The following is an 11,239-nucleotide window of genomic DNA, read 5'->3' on the forward strand; positions in this document are numbered from 1 at the left end:
AAGCGTCTGCAGAGAGTGCAAAACGCGGCGGCTAGGTTCCTGACAAACACATCGAGACAATGTCACATTTCACCCGTCCTTGCATGCTTGCACTGGCTGCCTGTTAAATACCAATCCAATTCAAGGTTTTGACCTTTGTCTACAACATTCTGAATGGTCAAGCCCCGGATTATCTTTCAGAACTGATAAAGCCTTATGCTCCAACCAGAAACCTGAGATCTGCAGATCATTTGCCTTTGTGCATCCCGAAAATGAGGTATAAATCTCGTGGAGAGCGGGCCTTTGCGTTCACTGCTCCTAAACTCTGGGATGCTCTCCCCCTTGGTGTTCGACAGGCCCCAGAACTGGGCCGATTTAAGTCGGTACTGAAGGCCTTCTTCTTTCATTTAGCTTTTATTCAATGATCAAGCTTTTAGTGTTTTTACGTTTTATTGTGACTGTGTATTTTATTGTTGTATGTTTCTTTTATAATTTTTTAGATTTTACCTCTTACCTCCTATATGACGTTCATCTGTTTTTATCTTGGGGTTTGTCCTTTTTACTGTACAGCACTTTGGTCAGCTGTCATGCTGTTTTGAAATGTGCTATATAAATAAATGTGGTATGGTATGGCATGGTATGGTATATCCTGTCCCAGTGTGTGAGTAGCAGCTGAACCCGGTGACCCCACCAGCCACAAAAGGGACCTGGACTTTCAGACGTTTATTCATCAGCCCAGGGTTAAAGTGAAACGCTGTTTATGGGAGGATGTTATAAATCCAGCAGGGTGAATTCTGGCAAGTCTGCAACTTGTTTACAACGATGAACAGCAGCAGGGAACGTAGGCTAACATTCGTAAGCTAGTTGGCTAACATTCGTAAGCTAGTTAACACTTAACCATGCGAAATCTTCCCACAAGTGCACTGGGCTTGAACTAGCAGAAACCGACTAAACTGGTAATAAATAAATAAATAAATAAACTACTTCAGTCGCCACTTTTCCTCTCCGTTCAATACTCCCGTAATTCACTGTTGGTGCGCTACTTCTTCTGATAGCTGATCTGGGCTTGAACTAGTTGAACTTATGTTAAAATCATAAATAATAACAACCAAAAAGCAGTCTCAGGCACAACTTTTCCTTGGTTTAGTATTCATGTTGCTCAGTATTTACGTGCTTTTGCCCTCCAGTGTGGTGGATCCACGTGATCAGGTGCAAAGGGTCAACAAGCTGAGAAGCTCTGAGTGAGAGGTGTTTCTTTTCTACTTTCCCCCGTTTGCTATGTCATAAACAGGGACATTTTGCACATTTCTTTGAACCAAACACAAACAGAAAACAGATGAACCTTTTTATTTATTTATTTTTTACATTTGGAATATTGTTAGAGGCATTACAGACCCACGTTACTACACAAAATGTGGGTTTTGCATCATGTGTCCTTTAAATGGCCTGTGTGGAAAACTTCTTGTTTCGGCTGCATGAGTCTCTATATCTGCAGGGCTTTTCTCAGATCATGTGCATCAGGGTTCAGTCAAGAGAATGTGATCTAGTTGACAAACTCAAAAGAAGAAGGAAATCAGTAACACTTGAAATCGAGAGGCTGCTTTCATAGCTAGAGAAAAAAAACAACGATATATTCAGTATGAAGTTAAAACACAAAGAAAAAATTTAAAAGCTGTATAGATCTCTGTGCAAGAAAGATTTTCTGCCATTAGAGATTTGGTCTCATCTGCCTTTGCACTCTAAACACCAGGCTCCGGAGCTGGCTGTGCCACATGCGTCCGCTGCTCACATCCCCCATCTCACCCATGTCCAACAAGAAAAACTGTGTTATTTTGCTGCTTATCTCAGAACCATCTAGAAATGTTTGTTTTACATGGAAGAACTTGATCCACTCTCTGTAACTTGGTGAAGTCTGAGTCGTGTTAATCAGGTCACTATTTATTCCCACCAAGAGAAAAAAAAACAGCCTGTTCCTGTTCTGATAACCTAGTCAAAGATCATTGGTGACATATTTTAAATTGTTGCATTTAATTCAGTGCTCCACAAAGTCTGTTTTTCATTTTTTTCTTGCATAAATTGTTTTATTTGCCTCTGATGGCAGATGTTTTTGGCACTTTTACAGGTTTTCACGGTTCACCCTCAAGTCGAGAGTATAAAGTTACTTTATTTGTGCAGAACTACCTGAAAAAAGACTGCTTCGGTTATTTGGTGTTGCCTTTTACTGTGTTGTTTTTAGTGTCTGGTTGGGTTCAGGATCAGAAAGCTTGTTAGTGGCTAGTAAAGCATGGGGCCAACGCAGCTGCAGTGGGGGTTAAAGTCATGACTTTTGTGGCTTCCTGCAGATTACCCCCATGTTTACTGAGCCTTACTGAAGTACCCTTAGCAAAACAAATATAGGTCCAAACATTTATCACCAGAATCTTTTCCATCAGCTTTAAAAGCCAAAGCTTGTTTTTACACTGTAGAAGCAGAAGTGATGCAACCTCGGGTCTGGTCTGTGGTCAAACTGTCATTCAGCAGCTTAAGACCAAGAGTCCTTTAAAGAGTAAAAACAACAAGACAAAGAAATAACCTCCAGCAGAGCTGCAGATAAAGTTTCTGTCATTCAATCCAGTGAGGCGTTGCCAAGGGGACAACTAAAAACCTGTTATTTTGACCTGAAACCATATGGTGGCCATAACTGGCTCCTCTCGAACTGAAACACTGACATTTCTCGCTAGCTCACTCACAGGAAGGGGAGAAGGTTGGTTTTCAGTTTTCAAGTGCAAATATGGGCTTCTTGTCATCTGAAAGAGGGAGAGATTACAAAAAAGAGAGATCATTTTCTGAGAAACAAACTTTTTTTTTGACAAGTTTTTAAAAGTTATCTCAGGTCTGTCACATAGACTGTTTCAATAAACACCTGCTGTTTCTCCTCTGACCTCTGATGTGTGTGTGGGGGGTTCTGGTGTGTGTGTGCGTGGGCTTTCATAGACTGCTGCGTGCTTGTTGGGTTGTGACAAAAAATGCATGCACGCTTGTTTCTCTGCAATCACTCAGCATTAGAGTTACAGCAGGCCTCCTTTTTAATTCAGCTTCTACAGAGCCCTTCTGCTGGGTTTTAGGATAAAATTAGACTAATGGAGACTGCAGCAGCATGACGACTATTACTGAAACAGAAACTGAGATGGGTGCCTGTAGGCGGAGAGGTAGAGGCAACGAGGATGATCAATAGTGTGTAAAACAAACTTTCTTTAACCAGGCCAAGCATTCACCCACAGCCTGTAGTGCTGCTGAGAACAGGAAGCTAGATTCAGTCAAATGTTTTTGCTTGAGGCAAGGGTTGAATATTTGTTTGGGAAAACGCTTACAAAAGGACATTTATCGTGACTCATATGTTAAAAGGTGCACCTTTCTCAAGGTGGATTTTGGCTGCCAGGGTCAATGTTGAGGGGTCATCAGATAAGAGGGTTCAGGGTCGGGCCATTACTTTAATCTGACATGAACTTTGTGCCTCTGGTCAAAAGTGAACAATCACAGATTGTAAATCACACAATGAACAGAAACACAAAGGATGTGGAAGGAGATGGCGGCAGGGGGTGTAGATCTCCCACTTTTCTGGTTTGGCCCGAAGCATGGCTGTCTTTAAAGCTGACACAGACGTAAACATGTGCACAGTGAGCAGGAGCCAGACCTGAGCACACTCGCACGGACCGAGGTGGGAGACAAAAGTCTCCTCGGGGCCAAAGAGGGTTTAAAAACAAGGGCTGTGAAGGGAGGATGAATCCAATGACTCAGCAGTCATATTCATGAGATCATTTTCCAAGTGCAGTAATAGATTTATGAGGGAGGGTAAATATGTAACTCTGACCTGAAAATCATGACACCAAGCAGCACTTTTGGGGTTTCTTTTAATCATTTATTTTATTATGACACTTGGAATCACCTTTGAACCAGGACGAGACCTTCCCAGGTTTATTGGCTGCACGCTTTTGCCTCCCTTACGGTCAAACTCCACACACCGCCCTGGAAACACAGCTTTGATCAGTGCACATTCTTCCCATCACCACCTCACTTTCCTCCCCGATGTTTATTACAGGCTGCAGCTGGAACACCTCCAGTTGCTCAGACCACTCCACCGAGGTCGCACTGACAAAATTCCACTCTGCAGAGCTGGAACAGCCCAGATGTGTTTGACTTTAGCTCAAGTTAGCTTCCAGTTTCAAATCAAATGGGCTTGCCTTGTGATTTGACTGTGAAAACTGCTTCTTGCTCCCTTCTCAGCAACATTTCTGTAGAGCACACTCTGCTGCTGGGTTCGTCGATCCCTCTGACTCACATTCGTGTTTAGGATGAAGTGAGAGCCGAGGTTGAGCAACATCACTTCTGTGTTGCAAACAGCACAAACACAGCAGCTCAACAACAAGCAGGACTGACAATAGAGATGTAGTTCATGTCTTAACAGGAAAAAGGGTTTGGAAAAAACCAGACGGATATATGCTTCGAATGAGCATGCAAGTGCCTAATGGCTCCTCCAGTCACATGAGCATTTGATGCATGAGAAAGTCTGCAAACTGAGTGTTCTTGTCCTGTCAATTTACATGAATCATCCCACAGTTCTTCAGTGTTTTGGCCCCTTTGTTGTGGCTTTGCCATTGAGCTCTTTGACACAGGTTTGGTAAAATAAAAAAATAGAAAATTTGTTTACAGCCGAGACTTAAATGTTTTTGTTACTTTTGCTCTTCTGGCATAAATTACAGATGTAGAACAAAGAGCTTTCAGATCAACAGAAATCAATTTGTCCTTGATGTTGGCGTGATGATTTGTTGCACTGTAGCTTGCAACACTATTAGGGTAGCAAGCACAAGAGTCATTTTCAAACATAACTTTCAGAAAACCTTTAGACATCAGGATGGTGAAGAGAATGCACACACAGACCTCACAGTCCAGCTGAAAGCTGACAAATCTGTTAATAAAGACTTTAATTAAAGATATATGATCAGATTAGACAGAGCGGGAGCCCAGCTGTGTGTTACAACCCTTCACATCAAAAGTTCCAGAGGAACTATCTAAACAATGGTTGAACGTAATTAACTGCAGCTTCAATTTCTACAGACTTGCTCAAGAGCTCACAACCACATCCAGCATGGTGTCTCGTCTCATTACTAAGCAGTCACCACCCATCCACTTGAACAATCACTTTTTCCCAGCTGAAGTCCAGGATGAGCCATGGGAACTCAAATGCAACGCCCTCTGTTTGACTTCTCCCAAAAACCCAGGTTGAGAGGCACTGTGGCGTCATTAGATCTGTTGTCCCATGATGCACTTGTCTGTGGGCGAGGTTTTCACAAAAGGATGACTCTTTTTTTTTCGACTTCCGGTTGGTAACAAGATGGCGCCTGTGCTTGGCTTAGCTGCCGTCACCGGCCACTTTTTCAAACTTTTCTCCACTAAACTCCTCTTTTCCACCTTGCTCCTGTATGCAGTCCTCTTCAGTAGTGTCCCTGCTACCATCTCCTATGATCGCCAGACTCTTTTGACCTTCCGTTCGTTCACGATCGCCCAAGATGCACCGAGGACGTACCTTCCTGTTTGTTTACCTGATCGATGTGCTGGCCCGGAGCCAAATGATTCCTACCAGAATGCCTCCAGCGATGTTTATCCGGTCCCGAGAAAACGTTGGAGGAAAAGAGGTAAACGAGCAGGAATCCAGGTGAGAATAAGACTTCTCTTAAAGTGTGGTTTATCTGGTAAACATCGGCGTGAACTTCTAGCTTCTTGTCCTTTGTTTGGCGACTTGAGCGCCACTTCCGCATTCCCGCCAGGCCATGTTACGGTGAGGTTTCTCCGTCCTAGTTTTTTAAGGTCTGTTTATCCTCATTCCTCAGTGACTTCTCCTGCTGTTCCCTCCATAAGTGGTTTTTATAAACACCGTGGATTTAACCCCGCTAATTTACGTCCACTAACTCCAGCTGTTTCTGTAGTTTCTGATTTCTCCACCTCACTCAGCATGGCTCTATTAAATACCTGCTCTGTTAACAATAAGTCTTTCCTGCTCATTGATTTAATTCTCTCTAAAAACCTGGATTTTCTGTTTCTGACTGAAGTTTGACAGCAAACATCTGATTATTCTGCTCTGATTGAACTCTGCCCGAGTGGTTATTCTTTTCATAGGCAGCCCCGGGGTTCTGGTCGTGGTGGAGGCCTAGCTGTTGTTTTCAGAGACCATTTTCCATGTAGCTCTACAACCTCTGGTCACTTTGCTTCCTTTGAACTGCAGCTGATTAAAGTCGGGCGTAAGGACCCGTTCTACTGTGCTGTGGTCTATCGTCCACCTGGTCCAAACAGTTCTTTCCTTCAGGAGTTTAGTGACTTTCTATCCTCCACTGTGAAGCTGTCCAGACTGGTGATTGTGGGTGACTTTAACATCCACGTTGATGATCCCTCCGATCACTTTGCCATGAATTTCTCCAGCCTTATGGACTCCTTCAGCTTTACCCAGCATGTTTCTGGCCCCACACACACCAGGGGGCACACTCTAGACCTTGTTTTTACCCTGGGTCTAAATGCTAACAGTGTTTGTCCTGAGGATGTTTATATTTCAGATCACCATTGCATTTTCTTTAACTTGTCAGTTTCTGCGTCCCCACCTCCTGCTCGCCGTATGGTTAGTTCTCGTTTTCTTAATGAGAGCACAGCTAGCAATTTTTCCGCGGCTTTTGATCCACCCTGTTCTTCTGATAACAACCCAGATTCCTTAACTTCTCAGTTTAACGAGCACTGCCTCTCCATTCTGGACAACATCTGTCCTGTCAGAACCAGATCAGTTCCTGCAGTGAACCCTACTCCCTGGTTTACTGACAGCCTTCGCAGCCTGAAGCGCCAATGCAGAAAAATTGAGCGCTTGTGGAAGAAAACCCATCTCCACGTCCGTCTGCTGCACCTAAAGGATCTTCTGACATTCCTTAACTCTGCAGTCAGAGACGCTAGGGTTTCCTATTTCTGGTGTCCCAGAGCAAAGGGAACCCCAAGGTGCTGTTTAACACCATCAGCAGTAGCGTCTCTCCTGCCTCTCCTACAGCCTCCATCCTCTCTGTTACAGACTGTGAGAACTTTCTGTCTTTCTTTGTGGACAAAGTCAATAAGGTTAGATCTAGCATCTCTCCTTCAGCCTTATCGCTGCCTCTCCCGACTCCAACCAGGCCCATCATCCTAGATAGCTTTGCTCCTGTTTCTTTGCCTGAGTTAACCAAACTAGTTAACTCTATGAAGACCTCTGCATGCCCCTCGACATCTTACTCTCATCTTTGTTTAAAAGTGCTTTTCAGTCCATCGGTCCCAGCGTGCTCTCTATAATTAATGCTTCTCTGGTTTCTGGTCAGGTCCCTGCTTACTTTAAGAATGCTGTAATCCACCCGCTTCTTAAAAAACCGAGTCTCGACCCCTCTCTCCATAGCAGCTTCAGACCCATCTCTAAACTTCCGTTCATCTCCAAGATCTTGGAAAAGGTTGTGTCTAAACAACTCACAGCTGCTCTTGATGAACATAACATCTATGATAGCTTCCAGTCAGGTTTTCATAGAGCTCATTCTACTGAAACAGCTCTTCTTAGGGTCTCTAATGACCTTCTGACTCACAGTGATGCAGGGGACTGTTCTGTTCTGGTCCTGCTGGACCTGACTGCAGCCTTTGACACTGTTGACCATCACCTGCTACTGGAGAGGCTGAGAGACTGGGTAGGCCTATCAGGAACTCCTCTTATCTCTCTGAGCGCTCCTTTTCTGTGACCGTCTCCAAGTTTAGGTCCTCCACCACCTCTCTTGCCCATGGTGTCCCACAAGGTTCTGTGCTGGGGCCTCTGCTCTTCCTCCTCTATCTGCTCTATCGTCAGCACATTCTGAGCTCCTTCAAAGGAATCTTCTACCATCTTTATGCAGATGACATCCAACTGTACATCTCCTTTAAGCCCCATGAGATGTCTAAGCTGCAGCTGTTACACACCTGCTTAGACTCCATTAAAACCTGGATGGTGGGAGCTTTCTTCAGCTGAATGAAGATAAGACTGAGATCCTCATCTGTGCCCCAGACAAGCTGGTTCCCAAAGTCAGAGACTCTCTTGGTCAGCTTGTTTCTCGCACCAAACACTCTGTCAGGAATCTTGGTGTGACCTTTGACCCAGCTCTCACCCTGGATTCTCATGTCAGTTCTCTTGTTCGCTCTTCCTTCTTCCATCTCAGGAACATTGCTAAGTTTCATCCCATTCTGTCTCGCTCTGAACTTGAGACAGTTCTCCACACCTTCATCTTCTCACGCTTAGACTACTGCAACTCTCTTTTCATGTGTCTGAGCAGAACCTCTCTGAACCGTCTACAGGTGGTTCAGAATGCCTGTGCTCGGCTTCTGACCAAGTCCTCCAAACACACCCACATCACCCCGTTTCTCCTCCAGCTTCATTGGCTGCCAGTCAACTTCAGGGTTGATTTCAAGATCCTGGTTCTGGTCTATAGGGCCTTACATGGACAAGCACCATCTTACATTGGTGATCTTCTTAGTCCCTACACCCCCAGCAGGTCCCTGAGGTCCAGTGATCAAAGCCTACTGGTTGTGCAGCACCAGGCTAAAGGTCAAAGGTGACAGATCATCTGCTGCTGTGGCCCCAGACTCTGGACCTCTCTCCCCCTGAGCCTGAGATCAGTGGACTCAGTGGTCTCCTTCAAAAAGCAGCTGAAGACTCACTTGTTCAAGCTGGCTTTTGTATGACCTTCACCTCTCTCTCTTTATTCTGCTCTCCCCACCTATTCCACCTTCCTCAGGATCCACTGATTTCCCTCTGTCCTAGTCACTCTCTCTTTCTTAACATTTTTAATAGCAATTGTCTATTTTTTGCTCATTTTAAATATATTTTTAACCATTTTCTAAATTCTTTTTTTATTTTGACATTTTTTTGCTTTTGTGAAGCGCCTTGTGATTTTTATCTTGAGAGGCTCTATAGAAATGATATTTTCTTCTTCTACTATTTCTTCTTAGCTCATGCTGCTGCTTGCCAGCAGGTCTGATTCTGCTTGCTGATTTATGAGTCACGCTATTAGAGTTCTCCAAATGTGCCCAGTGGAAAAAAAATAACTTGTGCAGAGTTATCTGCCCCGAAGACATATTTGATAAGGAAGCCATCCACTGCTAATGAGCAGAAAAAACACTTATCCCACTTGAATGCTAAGGTGGATGACGGGAAATGCAAAGTGTGAGACCCACAACTATTCACTCATAAAACCTTACGTTTGGCAACAAGCAGCTGCTGCAGAGAACGCTCCAGAAAAAGGGACGAAAATCGCCGCTGGATAAGAAAACAAGAAATGTGGCTTTAATTAACAGCTCGCTCAAATTCCTGTGTGACCGGCAGTGATCTCCGACTAACTTAAAACAGATAATTCTTTATTTTGAAGCAAAAGGGCATCTTCTGGACTGATTCAGATCCAAGCTTTTGCTCTGCACGCACAAACAAGATCACGACCGCAGGTTTGTATTTAGGAAAACCAAAACTCTGGTCTATTTTAATCTTCCATGCTGTTTAATACTAAACCTGTTAAATTGCTGTGGAGGATTGCTCTCTGTTCCTCATACAGTTAAGTAAAAAGCCTGTTCACGTTGGTTTTGTGACATGTTTGTTCCTTTAAAAAAGAAAGAAAACAAAATCAAAAAGTTGCAGCAAACTTTCTGGCTTCACACTTCCACTCCCTGTGGAGCAGACATGGAGAAACATCATCCCCTTCCCTGTGCCCTGACTCCCCCCCATCCAACTCCTAACTCCACCCATCCTCCTCCAACCCAGCCAAATTTAGCAGATGAGAACTTCCTCGCCATATTACCACAACCTCCACAGGCCCCCGTTTTGCTTTGTCTCACTCACTGTGTGCTCGAGTCTTTCCGACCCCGTTCGACGCTCCGCTTTGGTGTAAAAGTCTCTCTCCTGTATTTACCTGTTAGTGTTTCTGCCTGTGGTTCTGTTGTCACGCCTTTATGGCCAGGGTGTTCACCACGGTGGTGCTGTAGTTGAAACGGACGAATGGTGTTCTTCAAATAGCTCTTTCATTGTGAGCAGTCAGGAAAACAAAGAAACAACCAAATCCTCAGTTTCGAGTTGCAGAAATGACACGCGTAAGAAGGAAGGACAGCTGCGAAATGCATGCTGGGAAAGTGATCCACAGTAGAGCCTGATAGGAAAAACCAGGGTGTTATGCAACCGTTTTTTACAATACTGATAGAAAAGTTCTATTTTTGATCGGTGTGTGTGTGTGTGTGTGTGTGTGTGTGCGCGTGCGCATGTGTGTGCATGTTCAGTGCTGTGGCCCAGAGGGATAGACTTGTCTCTGCATGCAAATCTCATGCAGGTGAGCTAATTTATACACAAGTTTAGGGAGTGTCACATCCCTCGATGGCTGGGATTACCACCATCATTGCCAAAGGCTGAGACACGATGTTTCAGTGCAGCTCTCATGTCTAGCACACAAACAGACAACGTCTGTAAACAGTTCTGATGAATCGTTTGGACTTTGCTCCAAGTGGGCGGGGGACGTGGAAAGGGGTCTGAGACAGAAGGCCAAAAGGCTTTGCAGCTGATATTCCCTCAATGGCCGTCCAATTGGGAGGAGCAGCATCAGGCTGCTCCGGCGCTCCGCTGGGACCTTCTGCCTGTACAAACAAACCGGCCCAGGCCTCTGGTCTAATGGGAACCAGACCCGCTGAAGGACCGAATCCTCTCTTTCTCTCCGTCCTTCCTCTTCTGCGTTCCCTCTTTCTCTCTCTCTGACCAATGTGCTGTTGACTCACACTCCAGCTGAAGGACACACTTCAATTATCCTAAACAGACCTGAAAATGTTCCCCTTTCCTTTCCCCAAGTTTTCCCACACAGCCAGCAGTTCACAGCGTTCCGTGTTTCTACATCAGTGCTGACCTTCTCGACCCCCAGGCAACCAGACTCCAGTGACCTGGGCTTATCTCCACAAGCCCACATGCTTTCTCTATCACTCCTCCTCTTTCCCTCCATCTGCGTATCGCATGTATGCACACAGCTCCCCGATCACCAACTTTTGGTTCTCTTGTCAAACCATCAAATAAAAGCTCAAAATATGGAATTTCTTGTTTGGTACATGCCAAAAGTATAGAGTTTAGGTCACCGTGGATGGCTGCTGGCTGCTGAGCGAGAGCAGCACATCCTTGGCCACAAAGTATGAATGTTCTCATTGTGAGGGATCAAAGTTTATCAGTGAATGTCCTCCCAGT

The 11,239-nt window shown here is 44.7% G+C and overlaps 1 long non-coding RNA gene across 1 annotated transcript; it reads right to left on the reverse strand.

The window, feature by feature from the left end:
* Window positions 1-2,636: 2,636 nt before the first annotated feature.
* Window positions 2,637-10,075, reverse strand: LOC139069937 (uncharacterized). The gene is made up of 3 exons (XR_011520607.1): window positions 9,936-10,075; window positions 3,905-3,984; window positions 2,637-2,765 (listed from the first exon to the last, which is right to left on the reverse strand). It is a non-coding gene; the product is annotated as an uncharacterized lncRNA (long non-coding RNA).
* Between the last annotated feature and the right edge of the window lie 1,164 nt (window positions 10,076-11,239).

This window comes from Nothobranchius furzeri, chromosome 5 (assembly GCF_043380555.1).
Source record: "Nothobranchius furzeri strain GRZ-AD chromosome 5, NfurGRZ-RIMD1, whole genome shotgun sequence".
Lineage (NCBI taxonomy): Eukaryota > Metazoa > Chordata > Actinopteri > Cyprinodontiformes > Nothobranchiidae > Nothobranchius > Nothobranchius furzeri.